Here is an 11,828-nt window from a genome sequence, read left to right as displayed (position 1 = left end):
TATATCTCACTTTAATCAATTCAAATCACTCTCTACTCTTGTCCTCACATTCAGAAAGACTTTATGGCTCCCTTTTTGTTGGTGAAGATACTTTATGACCTTTATGATTTAACACACCACAGGGAGCTTTAGGCTTCCTTCTCAAGGATACTGCTCATTTTCTATGGCATAAAGGGAACAAAAAGTGACTTTTTTCTTTAAAAGATAAAGAATTTTAAGTACATTTGACACATCTCCCAGCATTTTATATCAAAGATATGTCATGTCTGTTTCTGAAAGGGATTAGGATAACTTAGATATGAAAACATACCAGAAAGAAGCATTTAAGCCTAAAACAAACCCGATCCCATTTCAAATAAACAACATGAACTTTAGGTGAGTAGATCTAAAGCATTTTGGGGCAGTGAAGTAATTTTCTCCAGGTTCTGAAGCATCTACCACAAATACAGAGAATACAATGGGTTGTATAACTTTCATTTTCTGACAGTATAAAGTGGGTTCATTCGTTTCTAGATATACATTTTTACTTAGACTTATGTATGTGCTCAGTCACTCAATCATGCAACTCCATAGATTGTAGCCTGCCAGGCTCCTCTGTCCTTGGGATTTCCCAGGCAAGAATACTAGAATGGCTTGCCATTTCCTTCTCCAGGGGATCTTCTGGACCCAGGTATCAAAAAACAGGCATCTCTTGCTTAGACTGAAACCCCAGCTTAAATTTAGCATGAAAATCCTTGTTTACAAATGGAGGAACTTTCTTCTGGAAAATGTATAGTCAGGAGAATGTGGCTATCTAGGAGCAAGTAGATACTTTGCTTCATCAAGTAAAACCAACTGTGCCAGGAGTAACAGGACTTGGACACTTGGAAAAAACAGAGTAACGACTACAATTCAAAAATTAAAAGAAACAGAACTGAGTTTAAAATGAGTGAAAAGGGACTTCCCTGGTGGTACAGTAGAAAGGGGTCCATGTGCCCATGTAAGGAACACAAGTTTGATCCCTGGTCCAGAAAAATCTTACATGCCACAGAGCAACTAAGTCCATGGGCCACAACCGCTGAGCCTATGCCCTAGAGCTCACATGCCCATGCCCCAACTACTGGGCCCACATGCCTGCAACTACTGAAGCCCGCACACCTAGAGCCTGTGCTCCGCAACAATGGAGCCACCACAATGAGAAGCCCATGCACCGCCAGAAAGAGAAGCCCCGCTCACTGCAACTAGAGAAAGCCCACACAGAAATGAAGACCCAGTGCCACCAGAAATAAATTAATTAATTAAATAAAAATAAAATTAGTGTAAGGATCTGAATAGGTATTTCTCCAAAGGAAATATAAAAGAAGCTCAACATTATCGGGAAATGCAAACCAAATGCCCCATGAAAGAACACTTCATATTCACTAGTGTGGTTATAAAAATAAAATAAACAGATAAAATCAGTGTTGCGCAGGATGTGGAGAAATTGGAAGTCTCATATATGACCAATAGAAAAGTAGATACATAGTACAGTACAAGAAAACAATCTGGCAGTTCCTCTAATAGTTAAACTTATATTTACCATGTTACCCAGTAATTCCAATGCTAGATATTTACCCGAGAAATGAAAACATATGTTCACATAAAAACTTACAAACAAAAGTCCATAGCAGCATTATTTATAATAACCTAAGGGCTTCCCTGGTAGCTCAGATGGTAAAGCGTCTGTCTACAATGCGGGAGACCTGGGTTCGATCCCTGGGTCAGGAAGATCCCCTGGAGAAGGAAATGGCAACCCACTCCAGTATTCTTGCCTGGAATATCCCATGGACTGAGGATCCTGGTAGGCTACAGTCCATGGGGTCACAAAGAGTCAGACACGACTGAGCGACTTCACTTCCCTTCAAGATGTAAACAACCCAAATACCCATCTACTGATGAATGGGTAGAAAAAATATGATATATTCATACAATGAAATACTATTCAACAATGAAATAACTGAAGTGGTACAACATGAATGAATCTTTTGTTAAGCAAAGAAAGAAAAATCCCAAAGATCATATATTATATGATTCAATTAATAGGAAATTTCCAGGATAGACAAAGACAGAAAGTATTGGTGGTTGCCTAGGGGTCAGTGAATTATTGGGTAGTACATGAATTATATCTTAATAAAGCTGTTAAACTAAAATATAGACAAAGGCTTCAGGGTATATGGCTCACAATGTTATAAACAAAATAACCTTAGAATTTTTTAAACCAATTTTTCCTTCCTACTCATAACTTTCTTAATTTCCTGCTCTGCAGTAGGATTTTATATTTGATTCTTTAGCAGTGAAGTTGATAAAAAGATAAATTTTTTGAAAAAGTGGATAAGCATAAGGTATAAGTGGTTTTCACAATGTCCTACATGATCAGTAACAGATGTGCAAAAAGAACCCTGGTTTTCTGATTTTCAACCTAAATTTGGTCTCTTAGCAACGTAACCCTTCAAGTTTCTGGTTCCAAATACTCAAGTCCAGAAAATAGAATTGTTTTAAAAAGCAAGGAAATACAGTCACATGGATGTCTATTAGAATAAAAATGTATGTAATTTGACTCCAGACCTTTGGAAAATACAGTACAAATAGGTCAGAACTCATTCAAGCCAAAGTTAAATAGAATAATTTCTTACCTCAAATTGTGATTTTTTTTAAAAAGGGACTTTTTTGTTGTCGTTCTTCCTTGCAAGAGTGATTTCTCAGGGAAAAGACACAATCTGTTGATTGACAATCAATTTTTTTTCCCCTGACCTCTCATTCACTGATTTTAAAATTATATTTAGAACTCAATATATGGTTGGGATGAAGAAATACTTGTGGAAAATAGGAGGTCAGGAAGAACAGAATGCTCTAAAACAAACGAGGAGGAGCTGAAGGTTGAAGAGAGCTTTTTGGCAACTCAAACTCTCATTTCAATCAGCTCTGTCCTTTTTAATAGCTCAGAGGAAATCTTTAATGTCATCTCTGTTCTGCAGAGAAAATACAGAGCTCTCTAGCTGAAATGGACACAGAAAGGCAGATACAGTCCTAAAAATTTTGTTTGGTGTTTTAAACCTTTTTTAAAAATTTTGTTTGTTTATTTATTGGTAGATATATAGATATATAGATATACATATATGTGTATGTATATACACATATATATATTCATTCTACTTTCTATCCATTTACAAATTTTTTTTTAAATTCATCTATTTTTAATTGAAGGATAATTGCTTTACAGTATTGTGTTGATCTCTACTGTATATCAACATGCATCAGCCAAAAGTATACATATGTCCCCTCCCTCTTAAACCTCCCTCCCATCTCCCACCCCATCCCATTCCTCTAGGTTGTCACAGAGCACTGGTTTTGAGCTCCCTGCAGCATACAGCAAATTCCCACTGGCTATCTATTTTACATATAGTAATGTATATGTTTCTGTCAGGGGAGTGTATGCTCCTCGGTTCTTTGTCTCATCACAACAAAAATTTGGAGTGACGGACATTAACGCCCCCTCGGCGAGTCACAGCTCTCGGGTCTTGGACAGACCGTGTTATAGCTCTCAGGTCTTGACCGGGCCATGTTATAGCTCTTAAATAAATCAGTGTTACAGCTCTATTTTATTTAGATAATAGCAGGAAAATCCATCTTCGAGGTGTGAGCGCACGTTGATCCAAAGACACGAAGAGAAGAGCGCCCCATCGCGCGGGAGAGAGAGAGAGCGAGCTAGCTTTGGCTCCTCTTTTTATCTGTTTCTCTGCCCCTGGGCCTGTCCTATGTAAACTGGGCCAGCCAGGAGTGTTGTTAGTTTTACCTGAGGTTCTCACTCCGGTCCTCGGACCTTCCTTCTGAGGACTTCCTTTGTTTTATTTTCGCGGGCTTTTCCCTTCCAGGTCTTTTAGCCACCGCCATTGTGGACTCCATTTCCCTATTCTAACTACCTAACATTTCCACGCTTTCCTCTCAATTCTTCTCACCCTGTCCTTCACTCACTGTGTCCACAAGTCTGTTCCCTATGTCTGCATCTCCACTGCTGCCCTGCCAATACCTCCAAACTTTTAACCTCTCATTTTTTTGTGTTCCTGTTAACATTTCTATTATCTTCCCTTTAGGGCTCTGAGCCATGTTTCAGACGTTGGGTCTCTCTGGTACCTGGATGAGTTCCTTCTTACAGAGCAGGGACTCAGAAATGTGGCTGAAGGTATTGGTCTTTGTTGCAGTGGATAGTGGGGCTTTATTCCCCTACTCTTATACTGTCAGCACCTAAAAATCCCAACTGTTCGTGACCTACCTTTGTCTTCCTCCTGTCTCTTCCCAAAATGAATTATATCTCTAGGAATGAGCCCATGTCTAGTTTGGGACCATGCTTTGGTTTTTCTGAAAATCAACTTGAAAAGTGTAGAGGTTGCTTTGCAGCTGGTGACCTCACATGCTGACAGGATGGAACAGAAAGGTCAGCTGGGAAACAGAAAGGGCGATCACTAAGACTTCAGAAGAAAACGCCAAGCTTTTCTAAAATCAAAAACAAACTGCATTTGTTTCTATGTTGTCTCAGTTGGCTGTGTCTTTGTTGTATACTCAATTCACAATTTGGCTGATTAACAACATAAAGGTAAGTATTGCTGGCTTCTGGTGACTGGAATTAAAAGGAAGCCAGGTTCGGCCTCTTCACAACCCCGCGTATACCATGCAGAAAGGAGTTAAACTTTGGCTAAACATAAAAGTGTATTAGCAAGTAGGCAAGGAGAAGAAAAAAAAAAAAAAAGAGGGGTCAATAATTGAGTCAGAGAGTGCACATGGCAAAACTGTTCACAGCAGCAATCTTTGGACAACATAACTATTTGCGGCAGACAATTTGGTCATGTACCACCACTATTGATTCTCCCTTCTTAAAATTTGATTCTTCTCTTTCTTGTTGTTTTCCTAGTATCTGCTTTTTGGGGAGTCACAATTTTACTTCAGTTTTGGGAAGCGGAGTATAAATAAATTTAACAGGGGGCATTGTGTGAGGTGCCATGCTGTGACAAACTGCTCCTTTAAAAATAATGCTGTGCCCACTTACGCCTCACCCAGTGCTCTGATAAATTTCTGAGCTATTTCACTCACTGTTACCACCTAAAATATCTTTCCCTTTTTAGACTGCTAAAGCATGCCATTCTCTCCTTCACAACCTGGTTTACAGTTTATATCCCTCACCCTTCCTGTTACTCAAAATTTTAGAAAGATCAAAATCAACAACTCTTGTGTTATGTTTGATTATTCTTCTTTTACTATTCTATATGTAACTCACCTTTCAGCTTTTTCTTCAATGTATATCAAATAACAACATCGTTTCTCATTAGCTCTGATACTTACACACAAGACTGAGCCTACCATTATTCCTTGCCTGGATTATCACAATAGTTTCATAATAAGGTTCGCTGCTTCCACCTTTTCCTTTTACGGTCTATTTACACAGCAGCTAGCATGATCCTTTTTAACATAAATCATACGATACTACTTTTCTGCTTAAACTCTGGCGAAATGTCTCCATAAAATCAAAGTAAAAGCTTAAGTCCTTAATATGACTTACAAGTCTCTACATAACCCAACTCTGTTATCTCTCTGACCTCCTTGTCTACCATCCCCCCATTATTTTACTCTGAAACACTTACACGGAGGAAGTCAGTATGCTCTTACTCGAAAGCTATCTCTCTAGCCATAATTCTCCCTGGTAAATGATTCTCCAGATTACTTGACTAGCAATTTCATAGCCTTCAGATCTACTCAGTGAACCACTTTCTGAACATCCCATTTAATACTGCAATCTGCATTTTATACTCCAACTAGCCTGCTCCAGTCACCAGTACTCTCCTTCTTTTTTTAACCAATAGAAATTCCCTCCCTCTAACATATACTAAATTATTTATTGCAGCCTGTCTTCATGAACTAAAATTAAGCTCCATAAATATATGAACTTTTGTTTTGTTCATTGATGATTCCCTTGTCCATTAAACAGTGCTTAGTACATGAAAAATAAATCAATGAATCTATTTATGTTAAGATACTCAGTCACTTAAATGAAGACTTGAGTTGTACTAGTTTAGTCAGTTTTGTAAGGATATGTGTTCTTCATGGAACTACATGGATAGCAGCATGTTGGGTGTTGACACATATATTTATCATCCTCACTACCTCAACTTAAATAGAATGTCTAGTAAAGATTCATTTATGGACCAATGGGTTTTTAAAGAAAAATACCTAACTCATGACAACTGTTTGTCATTTGCTTCACCAAATCCTCATGCAGAACAAGAGAGAGAGATGAATAAGCTTCATGATTCATCAATTTTTTCACTATCTGTTAATAGATTCTTTTCACTGTTTCTATTCTGTGAGTCATTTTCCTTTTTATAGTTTCTCCATATCACTCTTCTTTTTCCTATAATAAAGCTTCAATAAAAATGATAAAAAATTGCCAAAAAATGAAGATAGTTATAAATTTTTTTCTTATGATGAGAGTGTTTAAGATCTATTCTCTTAGTAACTTTGAAATACATAATACAGTATTATTAACTACAGTCACCATGCTGTATGTTACATCCCCATGATCTATTTACTTTATAACTGGAAGTTTGTAACTTGGTTTGGGAGCTGCTGAGTTCAAGACATGTATCAAATGTCTACGTGGAAATGTTAAATAACCAATTCCTTCCAAGAATCTAGAGGTCAGGAGGAAAATTTATGTGAATATGAAAGAGAAGATATCCTGGACTACTTCCTTGTTTTATCCATGGCATAGAGGAAAGGAGATGAGAGGAAGCTCGCAAAGGAGACTGAGAGAAATTGGATGGGGCATGGGGGAAGAAGAGGGACGAGAACCAGCTGGGGGTGTTATCATGAAAGCCAAATGAAGGAAGTAGTTCAGGACCATGTCAAACATAACCAACATAACCATATGTTATATTGGAAATGCCTAAATTATATGGAGGTACCACGGGCCCTATTAAAACCCATTACCATTGGAAAAGTTAAGAACACTTAAATATACACTTGCTTGCCGATTTTTAGCACTTCTTGTATTTCTTGGATTTTTTAAAATGTTTTGTTTAGTACTTTACTGATAGAAACTGAGGAGATACAAATATGATGATGCACGGTCCCTACTGAGATCTGCAGTCTGATGAGCATCTCATGGTTTTTTCCATCCTTTGATTTTTCTCCATCTTACTACTTTGTAATTTGTGAAGACAGAGTGAGACAGAAGGAGAGAAAACAGCACTCCTGGCAGGGCTACCATGCTGTAAGTGCCCTAGTCCTACCCAGAGAACAATCTGCCCAGAGAATATTCAGTGACTTTTTATTGACCAGTTCAGTCAAAATTCCAATAGAGCTGGATAATACAGTAAAGTTCTAGGGATGAAATGTCAGATACTTCCAGCATTCTAGTTTTGAAAAAGGCAAACATTCATTATAGTTGAAAATCAAATTTGTAGCACAAGGATTAGAAAGAGACTAAAATACTAAATTCTAATATTGCAAAGAGTTACTTTTCAAAACAATTGGGATTCAATATTAGGTGATTATTTTTAGGTTTTAATTAAACCTTAATTTGGTCATGACATTTTGATAGATTTAGACAATTTTCAGCCTTCCCACAGAGATTCATCATTTTCCTCTTCTGACAATGAGTTCTTCCCACACAGAATCTCAGCTTAAAGAGCCTCAGTTGAACAAATATAATTAATAACACACAGCCTTCAACTTCATGTTTAAATGCATTTAAAAGAATTATTAATGACTTTGAAATAATGAAAGAAGTGGAAAGAAATTGCTTTCCATTATGAAGAAGAGAATCAAAATATTTCAGGCAAGTCTTTGGGAAAAGCGAAACAAGGAGAAAGATATGGGGGAGGTAAGAGGAGGGAGAAGAGGAAAAAGAGACATTTTCAGAGCTTTTAATGACTTTTATAGGATCTCTGTGCAGGATACCCCCATTTCCATGCCACCCCTCTTTTTCAACAACAGAAATAAAGAAATTTCTGATACCTTGCACATTTCACAAAGAGCCATTTCCCTAGCCATCAGGTTTTAAGCTACCCCTAAGTTATAGGGATAGTGATATATGCAGTCTCAAAAGTGATAAATGAAATGCATAAAAGGGCAGATTTGGTAGATATTAATAGACCAATTGTCACACTGTAAAATTTAAAAACAAGTCAAAGCAACAACAAAGTCACACATGTATTTTTAATTTGTTATTTCTCTTAAGTAGGTATAAATATTGAGTGAAATTGTAACACAGAGAACATTATTCTGTTTTTTTATTCTTTAATTTATTTTTACTGAAGTATAGTTGATTTACAATATTGTGTTGATATGTTTGTATGTAGGACTTCCCTGTAACTCAAATAGTAAAGAACCTGCCCTCAATGCAGGAGACCAGGGTTCAATCCCTGGGTGGGGAAGAGCTCCTGGAGAAGGGAACGGCAATCGATTCCAGTATTCTTGCCTATAGAACCCCATGGACAGAGGAGCCTGGCAGGCTACAGTCCATGGGGTCACAAAGAACTGGACATGACTAAGTGACCAACACATAAACACATGCTTGTATATATTACTAACCAGGAAAATAAATCATAATAAGATATCATTACTTATATAACAAATACATTAAAATGTTAAGTCTTGTTTTAACAAATGTTTGTGAAAATAAGAACTAGTAGTACCCTGACATAAGGATAGATGGAGAGTAAATTATTAGAACCACTTTGTAGACAGTTTAGAAATAGTAGTATTAAAGAAATCTCTGTGTATCACTTCTTCTGCTACTAATATATGTGCCCCATGTACAGAAAAGTTTATTATACTCCCAACCTGGAAATATCCCTAGTATGAAGAATTCTTGCTACACAGTGACTTCCTGATATTTTCAACTAAATCTCATAAGTAAGGGTTACATTTAAAGAATATTTTCTCAGTACTCACCACCACTCTTAGACTGATTCAGAAAAGGCAAGAAAGATGTGGGAGAGTTTGCTGACCACTTTTTAGAAAGCTTGCATCATGTCTGAGAGAGCCACATGAAGAGCTGGACAATAGGATGCCTTAGACTCTTACAGGAGACTGTCAGGACTAACAGGACTGATGTTGAAGCTGAAACTCTAATACTTTGGCCACCTCATGCAAAGAGGTGACTCATTGTAAAAGACCCTGATGCTGGGAAAGATTGAGGGCAGGAGGAGAAGGGGACAACAGAGGATGAGATGGGTGGATGGCATCACCGACTCAATGGACATGAGTTTGGGTGAACTCCGGGAGTTGGTGATGGACAGGGAGGCCTGGCATGCTGCAGTTCATGGGGTTGCAAAGAGTCAGACACGACTGAGCGACTGAACTGAACTGAGGAGAGTGTCATGCTGTAACGGGAGACTGCTACAGTTATTCTACAAACAGGGTGAGGAAGAAGTGCACATCAGCGATGGTGTAGACTATGGACAGAAACAATCAGAGTCTCTGATGACTGTATTAGTCAATTTCTATGAATGAACTCCTGTGTGTGTGTGTGTGTTAGTTGACTCAGTCGTGCCTGACTCTGTGACCTCATGAACTATAGCCTGCCAGGCTCCTCTGTCCATGGAATTCTCCAGGCAAGAATACTCGAGTGGGTTGCCATTCCCTTCTCCAGGGGATCTTTCTGACCCAGGGATCAAAATTGGGTCTCCTGCATTGCAGGCGGATTCTTTACCATATGAGGCACCATGGAAGTCCAAGTTCACCCTACTGCTTGATGTATTGATTTCTTCAGCCATATTGGATCAAGGTTTCTGTTACTTTGGATGAAACTATCCAAACTGCTACAGGAAGCAAGTGTATCAATGCCAGGGTTGTTCATATGCATAACTTTCTTCTTATTTTGTTACAATACATCTAACTATAATATCAAGGTAAACTCTTTAGGCAAGATCCTTCCACAGCCCATACAATAATATAATGTATTTAAAAGCATCATAATATAGTCATCTAACTATTTGTAATTCTAACAAGAAATTATAGAAGTCTTCCTATTGTTATTCTTGAAGGCATAAATCACAGGACTTCCTAGTGATGCCCTCCTATGTATGTGACCATGCTAGGCTAAATATATCTTGCCTTTTATTTTTCTGAAATGAAAATTTTAAAATTTCAAACAATTTTTTTAATTTTATACAAATCCAGGTTTTACTAGAGAAAAATTACAAATTATATACAACTAAAAAACTATCCAAATATAGCCAGTCTTTACATTTTGTTTTTATATACTTTCTAAAATTTTAAGAAACTATGAACACATACTTTTATAAAAACTGGGCTAATTAATGCACACTGATCTGAAATATCCTTTTAAATTCCCCCATTGTACTAGGAAAACTGTTCCAACCACATAATCCATCTATCTGATTTATCTGGAACTATGTGGAAAATGTCTTTGGATAATTTTAATGAGTACTCACTGTAGAAGGAGTAAATCACTGACCCAGAAATATGATCAAGTTCTTTTCAGTTATAGTAGCAACCTTAAAAGTCAGTGCTGAAGAAGTCTTGAATTAGAATAACAGGAGACAATTGATTTGACAATCTTTAAAGAAAATAATTCTGGAAATACCATCCATTACTCAAACCAGAAAGTCATGAGCCATGCTCTGAAAACATGTGTTATGTCTATGTTTTTCTCTTTAATTTTGTCAGTTCTTGGCTGAGAGATACAGAAAGGTCTTAATTTTTCTTATGCATGTCATAGGATATTAGTTTTGCTTTTATCCTTTTCTTTCCCATGTAGTAGTGAAAACCTACTTAATGAGCTCTGCCATTAATTGCTGCCAGAAAGTACCAGTAATTTCACTGTCTTGACATCAGAGCTATAAAAATTAATCTATTTGGAGAGTTACTATGGAAACAGGCAGATGCTGCCTTTATCTACCAAAGACCATAAATGCTGTTCTCACTCATATCCTAGGAAAAGCCCTAGAGGTTAGTGGGCTAGAAGAAAGCTATTAAACCTCAGGGAATGGAAAATATCTGTACATATTTTATTGGAGTGGTTTGGACTCAGTGTAGTTTGTTTGCCTGGAAAGCACCTGCCTTGCATGCATAAAACACATAATTAACTGTGTTTAAATTGCTCTCAAATTCTTTCTCATTGCAACGTTCTTCCTGGTTCTCAGTTTATGGCCCTCTAATGTCATCAGTCTGCAAGGACTCCTTATTTTACTTATTCTTTTTTATTTTACTTTCTCAATCCCATCCAACTCTTCCCACCTACCCTAGGTAGGTAGGAATAAGACATCTGTTTTAAGACATAGTTTTAATGTGACCTAATGCCACCACACCACTCTGCAGGTGGGCTGCAGAGTTTACACATTCACCCAAACTGAATCTCTTCCAGTATCCAACATCCAGATTTTATTTTTGATTATAAGTATGTTTCTGATTATATTTTGATTATAAGTATCTTTGATTGTATATGTGCTTGATTAGGAATCTTTTAACTATTGCTATAGCCTGCCTCTGAAAATAGACAGGCTTCTGTGACTTCTCTTTTCATTTGTTCTGATTTTGCACTACTCATCCTGCAGATACCCTGTGACCTTCTGTTACCCCAGGGACCTCTGAGTAGTGAACTTTTAAAGCTTTCTCCTCTTTGAGCATCAATGCCATGATCTAGATTTTCTCTGCCTCTTCTCTTCCAACAGAAATGTGACTCTTTCCATAATCTTATTTCCCTTAAAGAGAAATGACAAAATAATGTAAGGAATTGATCCATGAAAATGAAAAGTGTTAGTCATTCAGTTGTGTCTGACTCATACAACCAC

Source organism: Dama dama, chromosome 8, assembly GCF_033118175.1.
Source record: "Dama dama isolate Ldn47 chromosome 8, ASM3311817v1, whole genome shotgun sequence".
NCBI lineage: Eukaryota > Metazoa > Chordata > Mammalia > Artiodactyla > Cervidae > Dama > Dama dama.
The sequence above is the reverse complement of the archived record's forward strand: the minus strand, read 5'-3'. Positions refer to the sequence as shown.